Source organism: Acartia tonsa, chromosome 10 (assembly GCF_053477335.1).
Source record: "Acartia tonsa isolate MP-2025a chromosome 10, ASM5347733v1, whole genome shotgun sequence".
NCBI classification, from domain to species: domain Eukaryota; kingdom Metazoa; phylum Arthropoda; class Copepoda; order Calanoida; family Acartiidae; genus Acartia; species Acartia tonsa.
Window position 1 is genome coordinate 565,148 of NC_137269.1, and position 22,914 is coordinate 588,061.

The 22,914-nt window shown below is 31.3% G+C and overlaps 1 long non-coding RNA gene across 1 annotated transcript; it reads left to right on the forward strand.

Annotated features, from left to right (window-relative positions):
* Positions 1 to 1,115: 1,115 nt before the first annotated feature.
* On the forward strand, positions 1,116 to 22,506 carry LOC145329857 (uncharacterized). Its single transcript, XR_013883149.1, has 4 exons — positions 1,116 to 1,218; positions 16,608 to 16,698; positions 17,156 to 17,243; positions 22,187 to 22,506. It is a non-coding gene; the product is annotated as an uncharacterized LOC145329857 (long non-coding RNA).
* Positions 22,507 to 22,914: the final 408 nt, after the last annotated feature.

Consider the following 22,914-nt stretch of genomic DNA (forward strand, 5'->3'; position numbering starts at 1 on the left):
CACAGATTGAAAAAAAACAATTTTACGTGTCCCTAGAAGCCTCTAGGGGCGTAGCCGCTAGTGATTAATATTACAGTTAAATATCTGATTTTTAAAAACTTTTCAGTTTAAAAATTGTTAAAGAGGGTTTTATTGAAACATTTAATTTGTTATTTACCCCTTTTTACCCCTTAATGTTCACACCCCCTTGCAAATCCTGTGCACGCCACTAAATATATATATAATTATGTAGAAATAGGAGGGGGATGTCTTATTTAATTAATATGAAAAGACAATATGTGTCACTAATTTATACTAAACATCTACATTCTACAAATATGTTGTATATGTTGGTTTTCATTAATTAGAAAATTGTAAGTAATATATGATTCTTCCCTAGCAATGAGGGAGTATTTCATATCTTTTATTACTCTGTTCTTAAACAAAAGAATCTTTATTAGTAGTGAATATATTTCACTTCCTCTGTCTGTCTGTCCGTTAGTCAGTCCGTAAATTATGGGGGAATTTTATTGGCCGCTAATAAGGTTAAGAGCTGATATTTTTAGTGAAGATTCCTATTACATATGTGCAATGTGCATCTATTCTATAGATTGTATTGTCCGCCTGCAGCTGTCGGTCAAAATATGTGATTTTTTGGAGTATTGTCATATTATTTTCTTTGTTATGAGAATTGAACATCTGCTCTGTAACTCGCTTTGTCCTTTTGTCCATTCCGAGATTTTTGTTCATAATTATAAATATATAAAAATTTAATTTTGGAGCTAGGGGGTTGGAGTGTGGATATTTTCTCTTCTAGGGTGATCTTGGGAGGGTTAAGCTACCTTCCCCATAATATGCAAAAAAAAACTTCCTGGGACATATAAAAGCATCACTGCTAATGAGAATCAAATCAGTCCAGGAATCAACATAAACAACATAATGACAGACAGACAAAGAGACAGACAGATATTGTGATCAATCGTCAAAGGAATCACTTTTCTTAATGTGTTCTACCATTTTTTGTTAGAGGAATCCTTATGCATTTTAAAAGTACATAAAGAAACATTGATCTATTTTAAATAAGGTTTTAAACCTATAGAGCGATTTTAATTAAAATTGTTTGTGTGTTGACAGAGAACGGGCTAAGAAGAAGAGATATGAGACGTCAAAATGTATGTACGAACTTCCACCATTTGATCCACATTTTGATCCCAAGATTCATAATAAATATCTTGCAAGGTAATTATCCTCATATAAAAGTAACAGGATGACTATCTGTGTGTCTCTCTGTACTGAAGGATCCAGCTAAGTACTGAACCGATATGGTTCTCCTTTACAATGTATAGCTTCTCATAGGTACTGGGAAGGATACTAACTATTTCTGGGGAGGGTACAACCTCTGAAAAGAAATATCTACTAAAAAAATTACCTCCCCAATTTTGTTAAAAATTTTGTGCAGGAAATTTCAGAAAATTGCAGGGGGGGGGGGGGGCGACTACCACCTTCATAGCCTAGTGCGTATTTGCTATTAGATAGCAATCAGATAGATAGGAAGTAATGGCTTAATATAGAGTACCTGTATTTAAAAAAGGTAAAATGTCTGTACCAAACGATCTCGTTAACTTCTACATTTCGTGTACATTGCAGCTTCTTAAAGATACCGGGAAGGTTTTAAACTATTTTTATAATAGTATCTCCATCTCCCAACGTGAAATTGCTCCATATAAAATTACTACCCCTTTTGAAATATTATTTTTAATTCTTCTTTTACAAACTAAATATGAAAAGGGGGGGCTGCAGGGACTTTACTTAAATTTATACAATATACATTATAGTTTAATATTAAAATTTTACAACGGTGTAGAAAGTACATTATTACTTATTTACATTACTGCATACTAATACAGAGAAACAAGGATGACAACATCCATCACAATGAACGATATATGTATGATGATAAAAAAATTACCCATTCTGTGGTAAAAATTGTTGGTTGGTGAGTTTGAATTGATGGTTTGGAACCAACGAATTATCCTATTATATAAAGTAGTAAGTTTTTTTTGTCTATAGCGAAGGATTCCACTAACTGCTGAACCGATATTGTTCTCCTTTTCAAGAAGCTTTTTATAGGTCCAGGGAAAGTTTTTAACTATTTTGGGGAAGGGTATCTCAACCCTCAAACTTGAAAATGATCCCCCCCCCCCAAATAAATACCATTTTTGTTATCTTTTCTTTTTAAAACTCATTATGAAAGGGGGGGGCTTTACTGCTCCCATCTAAAGTGCCCCTAGCAGCTTCTAGGGGCGTATCCGCTAGTTATTCAATAAAGGAATACAACAAACCAACTAATAGGATGATGGGATTTAAAAATTTTGGGTACCAGTGTAATTTACACAGAGAGAGAGAGAGAGAGAGAGAGAGAAATATAGAAAATGATAGTGAGAATTTGAAACAAAGAGAAATGCTAATTTTAAATTCAATTGTAATTTTGACATAGACAGATAAAATAAAATAATTTAGATAAGATAAATAGTTTGTAAATACAAAAGTAACAGAATGTCTGTCTGAATGCACAAGGTATGCTGGACCGATATGTTTCTCCTTTACAATGAAGCTTTTAAAAAGTCCAGAGAAAGTTTATAACTTTTTTTATAGGAGGTTAACACCACCCTCCCAAGAAAAACCGACAAAAGAAAAAAATTCTATTCCTCTATATTTTTCTTTTTAAAAGCGAAGCTTTTCTATAATTAGGTTCGGTTCGTCCGTCCGACCTTCCGTCCTTACGTCTGTAACGGATAGCTTTTTTCGTTAATTTTGGCATGTTAGAATTGTCCTATCAATTTCAACTTTGCATGGTGATTCCTGTAGTAGTTAGGTACGATTTTGAAAGCGTAGCCACTCTAAAATCATTACTAGAATGTCCGTACGTCCATTTTAAACATGTTGATTTTTCTACTTTTTTAACAACAAATTTTTATGTGATCTAATTATCCGAATTATCTGATTTTCGATATATTGATTCCTCGGACAACAAAGTATAATGTTATAAGCGAAGCAACTCTATAATCAAGTCCTAAATATGTAAGTTTGTCCATAAACATTATCCTGTATCAAGCAGTGTTTCAACAAATTTACATACAATTTTGCTTTGACTCTTTTATTTTCTGATTATTCAGTTCTGACACTATACAAGTGTTAATGTCCGATTGTCCGTTTCAGTGCTTCGCTTTTATGGATGTTGGTCATCCTTGTTAAAACTAAAATTAAATATGGTGGAATCGTCTTCCCCCTATTCTCCAACCACAAGTGCCCCTAGATGATAAATAAACTGAACGTTTAGTGATACTTTCCCAAAAAAAATATTTTAAAACCTTTACTGGACCTATGAGAAGCTTCACTGTAAAGGAAATCTTATCGGTTCAGCGGTTTGCGAGATCCTTAGCTACAGACAAAAAAAGGCTTACTACTTTATATAATAGGATAGATAAATACATAAATCAAAACAAAGAGAGCTTATCTGGTGTAGAAAATGACATATAAAAATGGATAGATAGATAGATAGATAGATAGATAGATAGATAGATAGATAGATAAACAGAAAGATATATAGACAGATAGATAAATAGATAGATAGATAGATATGTAGATAGACAGATAGATAGACAGATAGATAGACAGATAGATAGATAGATAGATAGATAGATAGATAGATAGATAGATAGATAGATAAATAGATAGATAGATAGATAGATAGATATATAGATATATGGAAACAAAGAACGCTAATTTAGCCTAGAAATTGACATATAAAGTATCTCTATTGAATTATGTATGCGTGTATGTGCATGCTAAATGTCATATAAACCAACCAAATAATATTTCTATAGTAGCAATTAAGTAATATAGTTAAATCCAGACAACCTGCCATAATTAACATTGACCCCTTGTATAGCAGAACAATGTTTCGCCACTTCAAAACGATAAAAAAAACTCTTGAAATTGTTTGTTAATAGAATTAAATAGTATAATTTAACAGGGATCTAAATGGATAAGATAAAGACCGATAAATTGATGTACAACATCCCAAATGATGATACACAAAATAAACCCGTCTGTAGATTACAATTAATGGTTGAAAAGTTTGGACACTCAACTGATTGAACCAATCAATAAAAAATCAACAACAAAAGACCCCAAAGATTTTTAGTTGACGAGTATAAGAGCGCTACTAATATAAAAATAGTTTAATAAATCTTCCCTCACTGATAATTTAAGCTATTTCTTAAAAATTTAGCTTTATAGTATAAATATAAAATATTGGTGTAATAACTCTCATATAGATATTCTCTAGTGCGCTTTCACTTGAGCATATTATCGCAGTAGCGTTATGTTTCATAACCGCAAAAATAAAGTATAGCGAAAGGGGAAGGAGCAGGAGTAAATTTATTTTGATGGAATCGGTCTATAAACTTTAAATCGTTTTTGCAACTCTAAACTGTAAAGAAATAGTTAAAAGTCTGTATTTTTCTCGAGGTTATTCTTGCTTGAAAAAGCAAATGTAATGTTATTGTAAATAAAAATATTATAACCCGCATTTTTATGCTTTATTTGTATATTAAAGAAATCAATTAGGGTGGCTAAATTAGGAAAAAACGTCTTAAAGTTCATAAAAAAACAGATCTTGAATGACAAACTAATCTTTTGTTACATTTATGGGGAAGTTAGTATTTATTTTTTAATTAAAATACAGAAAATTCTTTTGGCCCCCTTCCGGACCTTTATAGTCAGAGAGTGGAGGGGGCCCGGGGGGTGGGGGGAAACTATATTAGTCCAAATGAACAAATATTAAAAAATCAGGTACTAAAAAATTCTTGGAATCAAATCCTTAAAAAGTCATCAAATGCTTTGGTAAATTCAAAGTGATCTTAATTGGAGAAAAATGCAATTATATAGGAGTAACAGCCACTAGACCGATATCTTTTACAAACTTTTATAGGTCCATGGAAGTTTTATAACTTATAACTTAGTTATTGTTGTAGAAAGCACCTATACAATAGAAATTACTCATGTTAGTTCAAAACTAATATCTCTAGAACGGCCTGGCCATTGGATACGTTAAGCTATTTTACAAAGAGGAAAGGGACATTGGATTGTAAAAAATACGGGTCCCCAAGATTTTATAAGCACAATCTCTCATTTGTTGGCTCAAAAAACATAGGTAACTTTTACGTTAAGTGATGAAACTTTTCCACCAATGATTTTAATCAACCATCGGGGTACAACTTAAGATTTTTTGTTTAATTTTGACCATCCTACTTTTACTAAGATGTATCTTATCCACCCTATTTATTTCTATTTTCTGTGTATGAAGAGCAGCATTTACTACTGAATACAAATCAGTTATAATTCTCTCTTTGTTTATCTATCTACTTGGGGCTACGCCCCCAGAGGCCTCTAGAGGCACTTGAGGAGGGGGTAGGGGGTAGGGAGGTTAGCCGACCATTAACTTATAACTTTTTCGATGATACAAAATACATGAAGATGATTAAAGTCCCTCCACAGATTATGACGTCATACGATAGAATAGCCAATGAGAGGCCAGTACACACTGTAATTGACTAATGGTAAAATTTATGCTGGCCTCTCATTGGTTATTCTATCGTATGACGTCATAATCTGTGAAGGGACTTCAATCATCTTCAAAATACATTTAAATCATATAAAGTTTTCATGATTTTATATCTACCAATCATCCTTTTCTCTTTAATTGTCCCTTCATTTTTATGATCACTGAACATCTGCTGTATAACTTCTTTTTTTTGCTTCGCTACTCAATGATGATATAATTTTGAAATTAATTTATTTAGACTTTAAAAACATTACCGGAAGCTTTTTTACAGTGCCTATAAAAAATTACATTTATATGGGCCTACCATTGGTCATTAAAAATGTATACTGGCCTGCCATTGGTAATTTAGTCTGTATGTTGGCCCATTAATGGTCATTTGTAATGTATTGCTTAATTTTTCAGGCAATAAAAACAGCATCACATAACGTTTCAAACTATAGGACAAGCAAATCGTTTTATAAAGTATTTTCTCGGGGCTAAAAAACTGGTCTAAATCTCATAATCTCGCTGAAAGCTGTTTATAATACGATGCAAGAAATAATTATTCCAGTATGGAAATGAAACCGATTAATATTCCCTGGATTTGAACTGGTTCTAAGCCATACTGAAAAATTATGTAAAGCATCGTATTTTAGTTTCACGAAAACGACAATAAAAAAAAACATAAAATGATATTATATTTTTCATTTTCATTTTTCAATTTAAGCTGCCCATAATACGATGCAATAACTAACTATTTTAAAGCAAACAAAATATAATTTTGTGAAGTTTTGTAATTATTGGGTCAAGTCGTATCGATTCTGCATTTCTGATATCCTGTAAGTTAAAAGGAAATATTGATACACTATAAATATTTATCTATCATACTAAACAAGGATAATTATGACCATGAATGAAAAAGACTTTTATTTTTGGGACTTGATTATAAATTAGCTTCGCTTAAATATTGTACTTCATTGTTTTAGTAATCAATGTTCAGAAAAACAAATAAAAAAGTTCGCAAAAAAGTTGTAAATGAACATGTTTGTAATAAATGTACGGACTTACTGGCAACGGTATTGTTGCAACGAAGAGAGCTAAGCGTTACAACGGATGTACAACTTATTATTATCCAAATTATAGAAAAACTTTGCTTTTAAAATTGTTGATATTGATAAATAATCGATTTGTTATTGAATTTATTTTGCTTTCTTTTTTTGTAAATAAATCACTTGATATGAGTGAATTATGTCAATTCTACTGTAAATAAATCAAACGTAGTGGTATGCACAAGGTTTTGACAGACGAACGTACGACTATTAAGTAGATTCGCTCATGAGAAAGGAAAAAACTAGAAAAGGAAAATATTATTGTTGAATTAGGAAAAATATTTACTATTAAAAAGATGTAAAACCATAAATAAACCTTAAATGCACATAACAAATATCTCAACATACATTTGTTAACATTGTTGTTCTCAAACGGGGAATGATTAAAACCCCACGATGATTTTAGTTTTTTTAGTTATTTGGGTGGGGGGCGGCTGCCTGTTTTCTATTTGAAGGCAGGTTTCATACCTATAAAGTTAGGCGTGGACCTAAGCTACTTACAGACTAGCAGAAAAGATTAATCTGTTTTATTTATTAGTCAAGTAAGGGTAATTTAGTGGTAAGAATCCTGTTTGGTTGTTATACCACTGGGGAAACTATTTAGCAACCCCCCCCCCTAGATATACCACACTTTTCTGGGATCTTGCTGAGTCAAGTATCAACTGTTGGGAATATCAAAGGATGACTCCATGCAAAATTTGAGCCGGATCCGGCCAAAACCGGCCGTGAATTTTATGAAAAACCGGTTTTTTCTGGTTTTTAAGGGGTATCTGTAAATCGATTCAGCTGGAGCAAAACCGGTTAGAGGTACAAAAAATTTTACTTCACATGAAATTTAGCTAATGCAATTGCCTACAAAATTGTACTTCATCATCAACTTGATTGGACAACTCTTTCCCCTCCTAAATGTCCATTAAAACCTCGGAAACGGCAAAAATCGCCAAAAATCACGCCTTCGGCGGCAAATAACGGCTAAACGGTCAGCCGGAGGCGAATGAAACATAGATAAAGAAATGTCTGCCTCAAAAAGTTGTTCAACATCAAAGAGATGCTTGAAGTCTCTAAAACGACTCCTTCCCCTCCTTTAAGGGGAAAAACTGAAAAAACGTGATTTTCAAAAGTATGCCCACTTCGTGGGTGTGGGGGGCACTGATCCCGTCACCCCAGGGTCACCAAATATAAAGTCTAGGCAGCCCACAATGCTGAATTTTCACCAAGTGAAAGTCTTGTGTCATTATCTCTTATGAGAAAAAAGTTATTAATTAATTAAAATTTCAAATTGTGATTTCTTTGATGGATTTCTTTGATGAAATGACAGGCCGGTCAATTTTTAGGCCATTTTTTGCGGTTTTTGGGCCGTCACGCCCAAACAGTTTGAGATAATCTCACGGGACCTTTTGCCCAACCTAAGTCTGGTTATTTGTGAGGTCTAGGAAAAAAAACATACTTACGCAAAAGATTATAATTATAATCTTTACACAGAAAAATGGCACGAGGTGAGGGTTTGAGGGGGCAAAATGAGCCGACCAGCAATTTTTGACGGCACGCAGCGACGTCGTGCTACATCCAATCCGGGATTTTTTTTTCTTAGACCTTACAAATAACCAGGCTTAGGTCGGGCAAAAGGTCCCGTGAGATTATCTCAAACCGTTTGGGCGTGGCGGGCCGAAAACAGCAAAAAATGGCCTAAAAATTGACCAGCCTGTCATTTCATCAAAGAAATCCATCAAAAAATCACAATTTGAAATTTTAATTAATTAATAACTTTTTTCTCATAAGAGATAATGACACAAGACTTTCACTTGGTGAAAATTCAGCATTGTGGGCCGCCTAGACTTTATATTTGGTGACCCTGGGGTGACGGGTTCAGTGCCCCCCACACCCACGAAGTGGGCATACTTTTGAAAATCACGTTTTTTCAGTTTTTCCCCTTAAAGGAGGGGAAGGAGTCGTTTTAGAGACTTTAAGCATCTCTTTGATGTTGAACAACTTTTTGAGGCAGACATTTCTTTATTTATGTTTCATTCGCCTCCGGCTGACCGTTTAGCCGTTATTTGCCGCCGAAGGCGTGATTTTTGGCGATTTTTGCCGTTTCCGAGGTTTTAATGGACATTTAGGAGGGGAAAGAGTTGTCCAATCAAGTTGATGATGAAGTACAATTTTGTAGGCAATTGCATTGGCTAAATTTCATGTGAAGTAAAATTTTTTGTACCTCTAACCGGTTTTGCTCCAGCTGAATCGATTTACAGATACCCCTTAAAAACCGGAAAAAAACGGTTTTTCATAAAATTCACGGCCGGTTTTGGCCGGATCCGGCTCAAATTTTGCATGGAGTCATCCTTTGATATTCCCAACAGTTGATACTTGACTCAGCAAGATCCCAGAAAAGTGTGGTATATCTACCCCCCCCCCCCTCCAAAGTTTCTTGCTGAGCACAGAAAACCTTCCTTATTTTTAAAAGCGAAGCACTGAAACGGTAGGACAAACGGACATTACATTACTTACATTTTTAGGACTTGATTATAGAGTTGCTTTTGTTGTCACAGGAATCAACATACCAAAAATAAGATTATTCGGATAATTAGATCACATAAAATTTAGTTGTTAAAAAAGTATAAAAATCAACATGTTTAAAATGGACGTACGGACATTCTGGTAATGATTATAGAGTTGCTACGCTTTCTAAATCGTGCCTAACTACTACAGGAATCACCATACAAATTAACGAAAAAATCTATCCGCCTCGGACGGACCGACCCTAATTATAGAAAAGCTTCGCTTTTAAAAATATACTTTACTTCTGATTTATTCCTAAAATAAGGGAGGAGAGGGATTGCTTGACAGGTAATTAGAGGTAAAGCACCAACTATCTGTTATCTGTACTTTAATATTTGTGTACCTTTAAAATAACCTTTCATTAAATGTCATTTGAATGTCACACGAAACAAGATTCAATTTTAGTTCTGCATTTTCAAAAGTGAAGCTTTTCTCAATTTTATTCAGTGTTCATAATTTAAAATGAAATTTTAAAGTTGAAGATATGAAATGATTTGTAGCGCTAGTATAAAAGTATTTAGATGATTAAAATTTAAACTTTCTATAGGTAGCTAGATAGAGAGATATATGATAATAAGCAGATAGAAAGATAGTTAGTTAATTGGTAAATTATAAAATGAGAGAGTGAGGGGACATTTGGCTGTTTATTAAACTAGTCCCAAAAGCTTTCTTATTCGTTGGTAACTTTATTGAATTCTGATATTGATTGGTTAATTAAGTGTCCAAACGTTTCAACCACTAATTGTAATTTTAGAAAGGGTTAATTTTGTGTCTCATTAATGGGGCTGAACATCAATTTATCGGCAATATTGTCTTAACTCTTTAGATCTTTGGATGAAACAAATATGATAGATTGTATAAAAATAGATTGAAAGATAGTTTATTAGATAGATAGATATGTGGTTATGAGAACTAGTTTGAAAGTTAATAAATCTAACAGATATATATAATTTGAAAGTGAAAACCCCCATGGTTATATATAATTAGATAGATATAAAGTTAGATAGTTAGATGGAAAGGCAGATATATATATGTATATATATAAAGAGAGAGATAAAAAGATAGATAATTTGATAAATAGAAAGTTGGATAGTTAATGAAATGGTTGTTAGAGCTGAAAATTTGATGGAAAGTTAGATAGATAAATAGAAAGTTGGATAGTTAATGAAGTGGTTGTTAGATCTCATTTGAAAATTAGATGTAAAGGTAGATATATAGATATAAACTTAATGAAGTGGCTGTGAGAACTAATTGTAAAGTCCTTAACTTTCCATCAAATTAATTCTCAAAGACCAGAAACACAGAAATTTAACTTTAATTTATTATAAGCATGAAAAACAAGGATAAAACATTTAAGGACATTCAAGCTTTTTATTTATTTTTTTTTGGGGGGGGGGGTATTCACCTGTGTGTGAAGTGCGTGGAAATTTTGTTTACCTTCTAGAAACATCCATATTTAATGGTCAAACATTCGAACATGAACAATTTTACAGTTCAGAAAGCACTTGTAGTATTATCAGGGATCTTAAGGGATAAGACAATGGATGATAAACTCCCTGCGATGGTAAAATAAAATTACCCCTCATGTAGGTTATCGTTAATTAACGCTACAAGTTTGGACATAAGTTATTGAGACTACGAATGCGATAACACGGTTTTACAACTTAGTATACAAGTGTCATTTACAAGGACGTCCAAGGAGGGGGGAGTGGTGATTACCCCCCCCCCCCAAATAAAAAAGCTTGGACGCCCCTGTTCATCTACATTCTAATGTCCCCTCCCTCCCTTTGTTTTTGATTTTTTGACCGGCAAAATTTAAGCACTGAACCTAAATTGAGTTCCTAATTTTAGGAATTTTCAAATAAGATCCAGATAGTTTTAGGCTACTATTAAACTTATGTTTCGGGATTAGGTTTTTCTACTCCCCCCCCCCCCCTTCTCTTTACAGTTGCTATGGATGCAGCTGCTATCTATACTATAAAGCATATTTATAATATCAGTTATAATTTTCAAATTATCTATCTACCTATACACCTATTTCTTTCTATCTATCAATATCTTTATAAAATATTAGTTAATCTGATTTATAAGATTAAACTATCAACTTTTGGTAACCTCCCTTCAGTTGATAGTGGACCGCCACCAAAACACCACATGCGTCGGCTTTTTTTTTTATTGCAGCTACTTTTTGTTATGTTATTAATTCCTTTTTTATTCTTATTTCTTCTATTGCCCAGTACCATTACACTAGTACCCAAAATATTATTATAACGTTTTCTAATTCGTTAGCTTAACAACTTTGGGAACTTTTATTGAATTTTGAATGGGTGGTTCACAAAGTTGATTATCAGAGACTTTTTTTTTTAAGATTTAGTTAAGTAATGCAAGGCAAAGCTAATTCAGGGTCTAAAAAGATTGATACTAAAGTGAAGGTTTGGGGTGGGGATGTTGAGGTCCAAAAATTGACCTTCGGGACGCTACCCAGCCCTTTAAAGATTTTGGTTGGATTCAACAGAAATCGGATTAGAAGTTTATATATCAAACGTTTTAAAAAAATATTAAGGCTTTCCAGGTTTCAAGTATGGCTTCGAAACCGATTAATATCCTCTGTTTGCCGTTTGTCTGTTTTTCATGCTTTGTCAGGTACTTTACAAATTTTCTAATGAATATAAAAAGGTTTCGTGATTTTTTTTAGCATTTTTCCTTCTTTTTTGAAAACTGACCATCTACTCTGTAACTCACGCTGTCTGTTTGCCATCCATATTTTTGTGTTTCTCTACTTATGGATGTTATCATCCTTGTTTTATTATGAATTTTTGTTTGTTTTACTAAGATACACAATTAATTTGTTAGATGAAAGGATATAAAATATAAATGTTCTAAAAATATTAAAAGCGAAGATTTTCTGCCAAAGGGTCTTTACTTCGTACACTTGAATGATTTTTATGAAATTTGACAACAAAAACTTAAAACTATAAAACCACGAATGCAGTTATTTAATCTTGATTGGTTGGTAGAAACTAGATGTGTCCTAACTTTTCCTCCATTAAATTTAATATATTTTTTCCAGTATGGATTCGAAACCGATATCCGCTGGCTTACAGACAATTTTCCACGAATATAGAAATCATAAAATTAATAAGTTTTTTTAGCCCCGAGAAGCCAACGTTTTATAATTATTTCTTTCCTAATTCATGAGCTTCGCTCTTGTGAACGTTATCAAGTTATCATGCTTGTTTTATTAAAGTTTACATCTGTGACGTAATACGTCCTGATATCAAATATTTATATACAGGGTGTCTCCAAGTCTTTTTAGATGTTGGGTTTATTTTTACTTAAATCTTACAACAGATTATCATGTACTCTATTAAAGTGAAACTTTTAGCTGGCTAGAATAACGATCCCCCTTACACTATCCAATCCCCAAAACGAGTTTAAATTTTAACAAAAAAAATTATTAATTTTTATGTATCAGAGAACAATGCACCCCTACTTCTTTTTTAGATTTTTACAAAATAAATGCTTTGCCTATAACATTATACCTATTCATCTCATAAGAAATATTATTCCAAAATTTATGGTATAATGATTTTATTTAAAAAAATATTAAGGTTAGATCACAATTCAATGTTTCGCTCGCGTAAAAAAATGTAAAATATCGACATGTTCTATATAGAGGCTTCCATGCTTTTTTCAATTTTCCCGGTTACAGGAATCATCATATAAACTTTGATTGAAATACAACGATTCCAGACGTACTTAACCCCCTTCTTACGATGAAATAAGGTAAAGATATTGGACAAAATAATGCCATTTCTCATAGCGGTCATACGTCAATATAGAAGGATGACGCAAGTTTTAGATTCCACATTTGCGATTTGAGAAAAAATTTACTTTATATTATAGCGAATTAAATAATCTTGCAAGCATCGCTTTTATATTACAGAGAAAATAGTAAATCAAATAACTTAAACTGAGATCTGAAATATTGCTTCACCCTTCCAACATGACGCATGACGGCGTATGACCGGGAGAAATGACATTATTTTGTCCACTATCAAGTAAAAAGTAAGGGAGGAGGGCTGGATAGTTTTTTTCTATGTATGTGAAACTACTCAAACATTTCTTTAGAGCACCCTGTATGAATCAATGTATTATTAAACAAAATCTCTCCTCTATTTTGGTGTATTATCACAGCCACTTAAAATACCCCACTATAAAATCACAATCGCAAATTATTACTACAACAGAAACTGCCTTTTTTCAAACTAATGATCAAGCAACCAAATTAAAATAATTTTTAGGGTGTAAATCAGGCCAGATTTTCTATAGTAAATTATTTGTACACTAGCAGCTGGGGTATGGAAGGGCAGAAAAATAGTCTAAAGCCATACCCAGACTTTCAAAGTCATATCAGAACCTATTAGAAGCTTAACCGTAAAGATGAGCCATATAGGTTGTGCGGTTAGCGAGATCCTTCGCTACAGACATTAACTAGCTAGTTTTCTTGAACTTTTAAATGTTTTAAAAGGGTCTATTTACTAAAGTCAAATATAAATTAGACTTTTAATTAGAGTATTTTTGTGGTTATTTGTCTTTTTTTTTCATTCTCTGTACAATGGGTGCCTGCCATCAATATACGAAATTGAGGGCACACCACATATATGGCCAACTTTTAGAAAATAGGTTAACTTTAGGGCGAGGGGAGAAATATACACTAGTAGACTTATTCATTCTAGAAATATCAACAAGTTTTAAAGTTCAAAAATAACATATAGATGTATAATCTAGACAACTACTTGGTTTTATTAGAGGGGACCTTTATCGTCTGCTAACAAATTGTTTTATTCTCTTTTGTAGCGGCTGTGTTAATTTTTTCGACGCTATTGCCTGATTTTCAAAGAACCAATTATTTAACCCCTGGCCCCTCTATAATTCTACTTTCCTGTCCAAAAGAATGATTTCAAAGATTGTTGTTTTCAAAACTATTTTGGTACTATTCAGGTAGCAATAATGGATTTTAAGAAAGTTTTGAATATAATTTACTTTGACTAAATTTAGTCAAAACTTTAAATAATCCTATTATTTAAAGTAGTAAGTTTTTATAGCCAAAGATTACAATAACTCTTGAACTGATTGAGTTCCTAACCTTTTGAAGCGTCACATTTTGACAATCTTAACGTAATGCAGAGCTCCTAGATGCTAGGGGCGCAGCTAAGAGTATTCAATATTTTTTTTAAACTTTATTTGCATAGATGTTATCTTCCTTGCTTTTTTTTGCTATGAAAACTTTTGAAAAAAAAACTCTACTATCTACTAGAATAGTATAGTTTTGATGAAAATCGTAGTAGCTGAGAATTATATTAACTCTTCCATAAACTAAGCTTACACATATATATATAGATATATGGATAGATAGATGTACAGATTAGACAGATAGATAGACTTTTAGATAGATATATAAGTAAATGGATGGACAGACATAAATTTGATTAGTGTAGATTGATAATTGATGATTAATCAATTGATAATCTATTAATAGATTGATGGATATTTTGAAATTTTTTGTTTGTGAACTTCTATCCTATGTTATTTGAAAAAGTAAGAAGTAGTTTTCTTAAAACATCGCTAACCACTGAACTAAATTAGTTCTTCTTTGTTAATTAGCAGGTTTTAAGCTATATTTATGCATTCTTCAACCACCTTCGAGTATAAAGCCTCTAGAGGCTAGAGGTGATGCCACTAGTGCATAATAAGGTGTACAGAAAAAAGTTTTACAATCAAAGGGGTTTTTTATCTATAAACAAAAATTTTAAGAAAACTGCTAAATTAAAATCTAGTTGTTTCACATGAACTTCATAAGTTTTAAATCCTAAACTTATATCTATATACCAAAACTCTAAAACTAGCTTTCACAGATTATAGGTGGATTTCTAAGGACACTTATTTCATAATATAATAGGACATTTACAGACAAGTTTAGGCAGAAGTAATACTGTTATACTAGGGTATACAATATTATCAATAATATTATATAACAGCATGATACTATTTCAATAGGGGTTAGAGAATATTTTAGAAATTAAACTATCTATCTTTCCAGCTATCTATTTATATATCTTTCTATCTGTCTATCTGTCTATGTATCTATATATCTAACTATGTATCTGTCTATCTATCTATCTATCTATCTATCTATCTATCTATCTATCTATCTATCTATCTATCTATCTATCTATCTATCTATCTATCTATCTATCTATCTATCCATCTATCTATCTATCTATCTATCTATCTATATATCTATCTATCTATCTATCTATCTATCTATCTATCTATTTATCTATCTATCTATCTATCTATCTATCTATCTGTCTATCTATCTATCTATCTATCTATCTATCTATCTATCTATCTATCTATCTATCTATCTATCTATCTATCTATCTATCTATCTATCTATCTATCTATCTATCTATCTATCTATCTATCTAACTATCTATCTATCTATCTATCTATCTATCTATATATCTATCTATCTATCTATCTATCTATCTATCTATCTATCTATCTATCTATCTATCTATCTATCTATCCATCTATCTATCTATCTATCTATCTATCTATCTATCTATCTATCTATCTATCTATCTATCTATCTATCTATCTATTTATCTATCTATCTATCTATCTATCTATCTATCTGTCTATCTATCTATCTATCTATCTATCTATCTATCTATCTATCTATCTATCTATCTATCTATCTATCTATCTATCTATCTATCTATCTATCTATCTATCTATCTATCTATATATCTATCTATCTATCTATCTATCTATCTATCTATCTATCTATCTATCTATCTATCTATCTATCTATCTATCTATCTATATATCTATCTATCTATCTATCTATCTATATGTCTATCTATATGTCTATCTATCTATATATCTATCTATCTATCTATCTATCTATCTATCTATATGTCTATCTATATGTCTATCTATCTATATATCTATCTATCTATCTATCTATCTATCTATCTATCTATCTATCTGTCTATCTATCTGTCTATCTATCTGTCTATCTATCTATCTATCTATCTATCTATCTATCTATCTATCTATCTATCTATCTATCTATCTATCTATCTATCTATCTATCTATCTATCTATCTATCTATCTATCTATCTATCTATCTATCTATCTATCTATCTATATATCTATCTATCTATCTATCTATCTATCTATCTATCTATATATCTATATGTCTATCTATCTATCTATCTATCTATCTATCTATCTATCTATATATCTATATGTCTATCTATCTATCTATCTATCTATCTAGAAGATCAGACTATCTAAAACAGAAAGAGGAGAGAGACCTAAGACTGGAGACTCTACGAGAACTACAGACAAAGAAAGAAGATGGGATAAAGGTATTTTTTAGTTGCAGCCAAGATACTCTATAAGTCTTCCATGGCGATCATATACTTCTCATTATACTCACCTATTTTTTTTAAAAATGCATTAGATTATCCGCATTAATCCTTTGAAACCCCCCATTTTACCACCTATTAAATAAAAAGCGTGGACGTCCTTGGTGGCGTTGGTTAGGTTGTTTATGGTAGTCCGGTCTAAACTTTAAGGTTTCTCATTCTTTTTTGTGTGTTTTATATCATCAAAAGCCTAACTTTAATCATATGGTCAGTTTTTGTTGTTAAAATCTTAATCTATAACAAGAATTTGCACGTCCGTCCGTCAGTCAGGACATAACAGTACTAAAAATAGATACTAAATACATGTTATTTGTTACAGTCCAGCAGTCCTATTTGATGCATATCTTTTAAACCTTACGTATATCGACTGATAATTTTCTTATCATTTTTGTTTCAGGTCAAATTTTCCTGGAAAATTTTCTTGATAGAATGTGTTATAGTGACCTGTCTGTTATCCATAGTTCCTGTTTTATTACTAGTAATAGGTAATATATTTAGTAATCTTTATAAAGTAATAGCATGTCTGTGTGTGTGTGTGTGTGTGTGTTATAGTGACCTCTTTGTTATCCATAGTTCCAGTTTTATTACTAGTAATAGGTAATATATTTAGTAATCTTTATAAAGTAATAGCATGTCTGTGTGTGTGTGTTATAGTGACCTGTCTGTTATCCATAGTTCCAGTTTTATTACTAGTAATAGGTAATATATTTAATAATATTTATAAAGTGTAATAGCATGTCTGTGTGTGTGTGTGTGTGTGTGTTATAGTGACCTCTTTGTTATCCATAGTTCCAGTTTTATTACTAGTAATAGGTAATATATTTATTAATCTTTATAAAGTAATAGCATGTCTGTGTGTGTGTGTTATAGTGACCTGTCTGTTTTCCATAGTTCTAGTTTTATTACTAGTAATAGGTAATATATTTAGTAATCTTTATAAAGTAATAGCATGTCTGTGTGTGTGTGTTATAGTGACCTGTCTGTTATCCATAGTTCCAGTTTTATTACTAGTAATAGGTAATATATCTAGTAATATTTATAAAGTAATAGCATATCTGTGTGTGTGTGTGTTATAGTGACCTGTTTGTTATCCATAGTTCTAGTTTTGTTACTAGTAATAGGTAATATATTTAGTAATATCTATAAAGTAATATCATGTCTGTGTTTGTGTTATAGTGACCTGTAAATTATCCATAGTTCCAGTTTTGTTACTAGTAATAGGTAATATATTTAGTGAAATATATAAATTAATAGCATGTCTGTGTGTGTGTGTATTATAGTTTTAGTTTCATTACTAGTAATAGGTAATATATCTAGTGAAATATATAAAGTAATAGCATGTCTGTGTGTGTAATGTATTATAGTTTTAGTTTTATTACTAGTAATAGGTAATATATTTAGTAATCTTTATAAAGTTATAACATGTCTTTATGTGTGTTATAGTTCTAGTTTTATTACTAGTAATAGGTAATATATTTAGTAATCTTTATAAAGTAATAGCATGTCTGTGTGTGTTATAGTTCTAGTTTTATTACTAGTGATAGGTAATATATTTAGTAATATATATAAAGTAATAGCATGTCTGTGTGTGTGTATTATAGTTCTAGTTTTATTACTAGTAATAGGTAATATATTTAGTAATCTTTATAAAGTTATAACATGTCTTTATGTGTGTTTTAGTTCTAGTTTTATTACTAGTAATAGGTAATATATTTAGTAATCTTTATAAAGTTATAACATGTCTGTATGTGTGTTATAGTTCTAGTTTTATTACTATATAATAGGTAATATATTTAGTAATCTTTATAAAGTAATAGTATGTCTCTGTGTGTCTTATAGTTCTAGTTTTATTACTAGTAATAGGTAATATATTTAGTAATATTTATAAAGTAATAGCATATCTGTGTGTGTTATAGTTCTAGTTTTATTACTAGTAATAGGTATTATATTTAGTAATATTTATAAAGTAATAGCATGTCTGTGTGTGTTATAGTTCTAGTTTTATTACCAGTTATATGTAATAATTTAGTAATTTAGTAATATATATATAGTAATAACATGTGTTAGTGACCTGTCTATTATACATAGTTCCAGTTTTATTACTAGTAATAGGTAATATATTTAGTAATCTTAATAAAGTAATAGCATATATAGTATAGTTCTAGTTTGACGATTCTATTAATGTTGTATGCTTCTGAAAGATAAATTTTAAAGGTAGAAAAGCTTCGATTTTCAAAAGCAACACATTTAAATTTGATATTGGAACAAAATTTTGCTTAAATCAATTATCATAATTTCAATTTGACAAATTTTCCAAATAGAATTTTTCCTTTTAAAGTTTTGAAAATTGAATGAAACTTTTCTCTTTATTCTAATGAGTATTTCAGCATGAAGAGAGGGATGAATAAGTCAGTTAAAACTTTTGCTGAAAAGATTTTTTTAAATAATAAAACTGTGGTTATTACCTCTTATGGTTTAATATTAGAATGCGCATTTAATTTATAATCAAAAATTTAGTTCATTATGTGTCTACAAGCGGCTACGGCCCTAGTAAGCAGTTAGCAAGAGCTTTAGCTACTGACATATAAAAAAATAGTCTATTAGCCGATGTGGTATCTTTATTTTGAAAAAAATAGCTTAGAACCTGTCAATGACCTATATATAACTGTAATCTCAATTAGTTATGTCGAAGGGAAGATCTTAACATACTTATTTAAAATGATTTAAGGAAAATGTTATATGAAAAATCTTTATTTATTATAACAACTTTGAATGACATACTTGTTCAGATAGTTAAAAACAAGGATAACAGCATTTATAGAAGTAAAAATTAAAAAAATCATAATAGAATATATAGAGCAGTAGTGTGTATTACAGTGCTATACCAACTAGGGTTGGGCCGGATATCCGGCCATTATCAATATCCGGCCGTATACCGGATATTAAAACTATCCAGTTACCGGATATCTGGATGATTTCCGGTTATTCGGCCGGATATTTGGGTATTTGCCGGATATCGAACGTTGAGGAGATATCCGGCCGGATACTGGATATCCGACATTAGAAATCAGCCGGATATCCAGTATCCGACCAAACCCTAATACCATCCCCCTTAAACCAATATCGAGGTGAGTGTGAGCTATAGATGGGGTATCAAAAAACAAGAAGGGTGTTCTTTAGAGTTGGGGGGGTGGATACATTCCCTGTGGGGTTCACTCACGTACTTAATCAGCATACTGAATTTTTAAAAAGCATCATTTGCTTGGTAAATATACGCACAGAGCAGGCAAATTTTTAGATTTAGACTTTGGGGATTGGTTTTTTTTCCTTTATATCTCTTTGATGTTTTGGAGGGTGAGGAACATCCCCATTATGCACGCCTTTGATATAAAGCCTTTATTTGCAATCGTTAGAGAGTAGCAACATTTAAAAAGAAGCCAAATTTGGTCGTACTTATCTTTGGGTCATATGTATTGAGCTGCTACGATCTTGCTATCATCCCTAATGAGAAAGCTCAAAGTGTCATCTGTGACGTCATAAAAATACGTCTATAAGGGAGGGATGAGAGGAGAAGTGGGAAAGGACACCCCTAAAAAAATGGATTTTTATGACGTCACACATGGCACTTTGAGCTTTCTCATCCCTAATATTTCTATAAGTCACAAAACTTTTTTTTATTATATAAACATTCACACTTAATAACAAAAAAATATATACTAGATTTAAAATAGAAAGAAATCAGTTTTTAATTATATTATTGAATATTGTGTATGTCATTGACAACTAAATGGCTTCAAATTAAAGTGATCACGATTTTTAAAGGTACTAACTCTAACGTGTTTTCTAACGATCAGAATAAGAAGATGATTAAAGTCCCTCAACAGATTATGGCGTCATACGATAAAATAACCAATGAAAGGCCAACATAAATTTTACCATTGGTCAATTACAGTGTATACTGGCCTCTCATTGGCTATTCTATTGTATGACGTCATAATCTGTTGAGGAACTTTAATCATCTTCTCAGAACAACCCTTTTAACTTAACTTACAGACTATATTGACATATTCTATAAATTATAGAGTAGCTTTGCTACATATGAAACATAGGATGAGAGAATCATTTTTCTTTTGTGTCTAAGCAATGCAAAGGGAAGTACATTCTTGAAAATAAATGATGAGTTGAATTTAAAATAAATAATAATTTATATTATTATAAGTATAATAAGTTTATTTATTATATTAGTTTTATCTTCATAGATTACATTTACTAAATACATCACAAGTTTGAGAGATAGGGGGGGGGGCGGAGATTGATCTTCTACTTTACAATATAGTTTTAAGAGTTTTTCAAACTTGGAATATTCTCCCAGAGGCGATTCTTATTGGAGGGCGGAGGTACCATCCCCAAAAAATAGCTATAATCATTCCCAGGACCTAGATGAAGCTTTACTTTGCACAAGCAGAATTATATCGGTTCAGCGGTTAGCGAAATTATAAATATATTTTAGAAACTTTTTCAAATTTCTATGTATGATAAACTTTGAAAAGTGTTTTTAAAAAACACTTAAAAAATAAAATAACATATTATAAAAAGTTAGGTATTATATTAGTTAATAAGTACAGTCCCAGAAGTTATTTTAGTGATCTTAATCTACTATCAAAACATTTTTTTATTTTGATAAACTTAACTTTTTTGTAAGACCTCCCTTTCAAAGGCTTTTTTATCCCGAGGGCTTAAACCTAGGTTAGAGAAATAAGAAATAATCTTATATAACAAAGTTGAAGCCTGTTTTTTTTTTCTCAATGTTACTGAAGACTTCTAAAGAGGAATAATAAGTCTACATTTATATCAATAATACAAAGTAGAATGGTGTCTGTCTGTCTGTTCGTCCGTCCGTCCCTTAAGATCTCGGTAACCACTGAACCGATCGGATTCTACTCTTCAGGGTATATACCTATTGGTCCTGTGGTGGTTTTAAGCTATTTCTTTGGGGATGGGACACCCCGAACCCCCCCAAAAATGAAATTCCCCCCCCCCTCAAAAAAAATGGGGGGAGAGTAGAGTTCGGAGCACCAGAAATTTTTTTATTTTTTATTTTATATTTTTTTAAAACTACTTCATGGGCCAAAGCCCCTAGAGCTAAGGTGAGAAACCGCTAGTATATAATATGATAAATCAGAATTGTCAGAAGATTAAAATTTCTGTAACTAATGAACTGATTTAACACACTGCACTGGACCGAGACTATTTTATTTTTAGGATTCTAATCAGATAATAATCGGGTTCGAATCATTGAATAAACTTTTTATGATATGTTTACAATAATTTGATTTGTATAATTATAGCTGCGTTATTTATTAAAATAGTTGTTCTTTTTTTGCAAATTTAATGAACACGACGTTCTAATTTTATTTTTCCCTTTCAGAATTTTGTTGGTCTATGGAGGTGAACAAATACCTGACAGGGGTGAACAGAACATAGCACAGAAATGGCACATTCCAACTATCTTATATGCCATTAAACAGAACTTGATAATGATTTATAATAGTTATTTCTCGCATCGTATTATAAACGGCTTTCCGCTGATATAGAATGTACAATTATGAGATTAAAACTAGTTTTACTCTTATGATTGTACATTTCTATATTCGTAGAAAGCTGGATATAATACGATGCTAGACATAGTTTTTTCGTATGGATGAGAACCGGTTCCTATCCACCGGATTCGAATGAGTACGAGAAATGTTATTACTCAATGTTATAAAGTTACACGTATGCCATAAATTAGAAAATGGCACAGAAATGGCACATTCAAATTGTCTCATGTGCTATTGAGTAGATTTTAAATAAAATTGACATGTCATCAGTTTATGTACTTTAGTTCATTAATGAAACTGTACTTATTTTGATTATTTATGTTCCATTGAATAAGATAAAGCATACAAATAGCACATTTTTTTATATATTATGTGCCATTAGATAGAATTTGATAAACATTTATTATGATACAGTTGTTTTAGAAATATTAATGTACAGTTTTGATGTGCCAAATAAAAATAAATCTAGCAAAGAAATAGGACATTGGAAGTGTCTTATGTGCCATTCATTTACAGTCTTTATCCACGAATAAAGGGATGGGACAATGGGCAATTA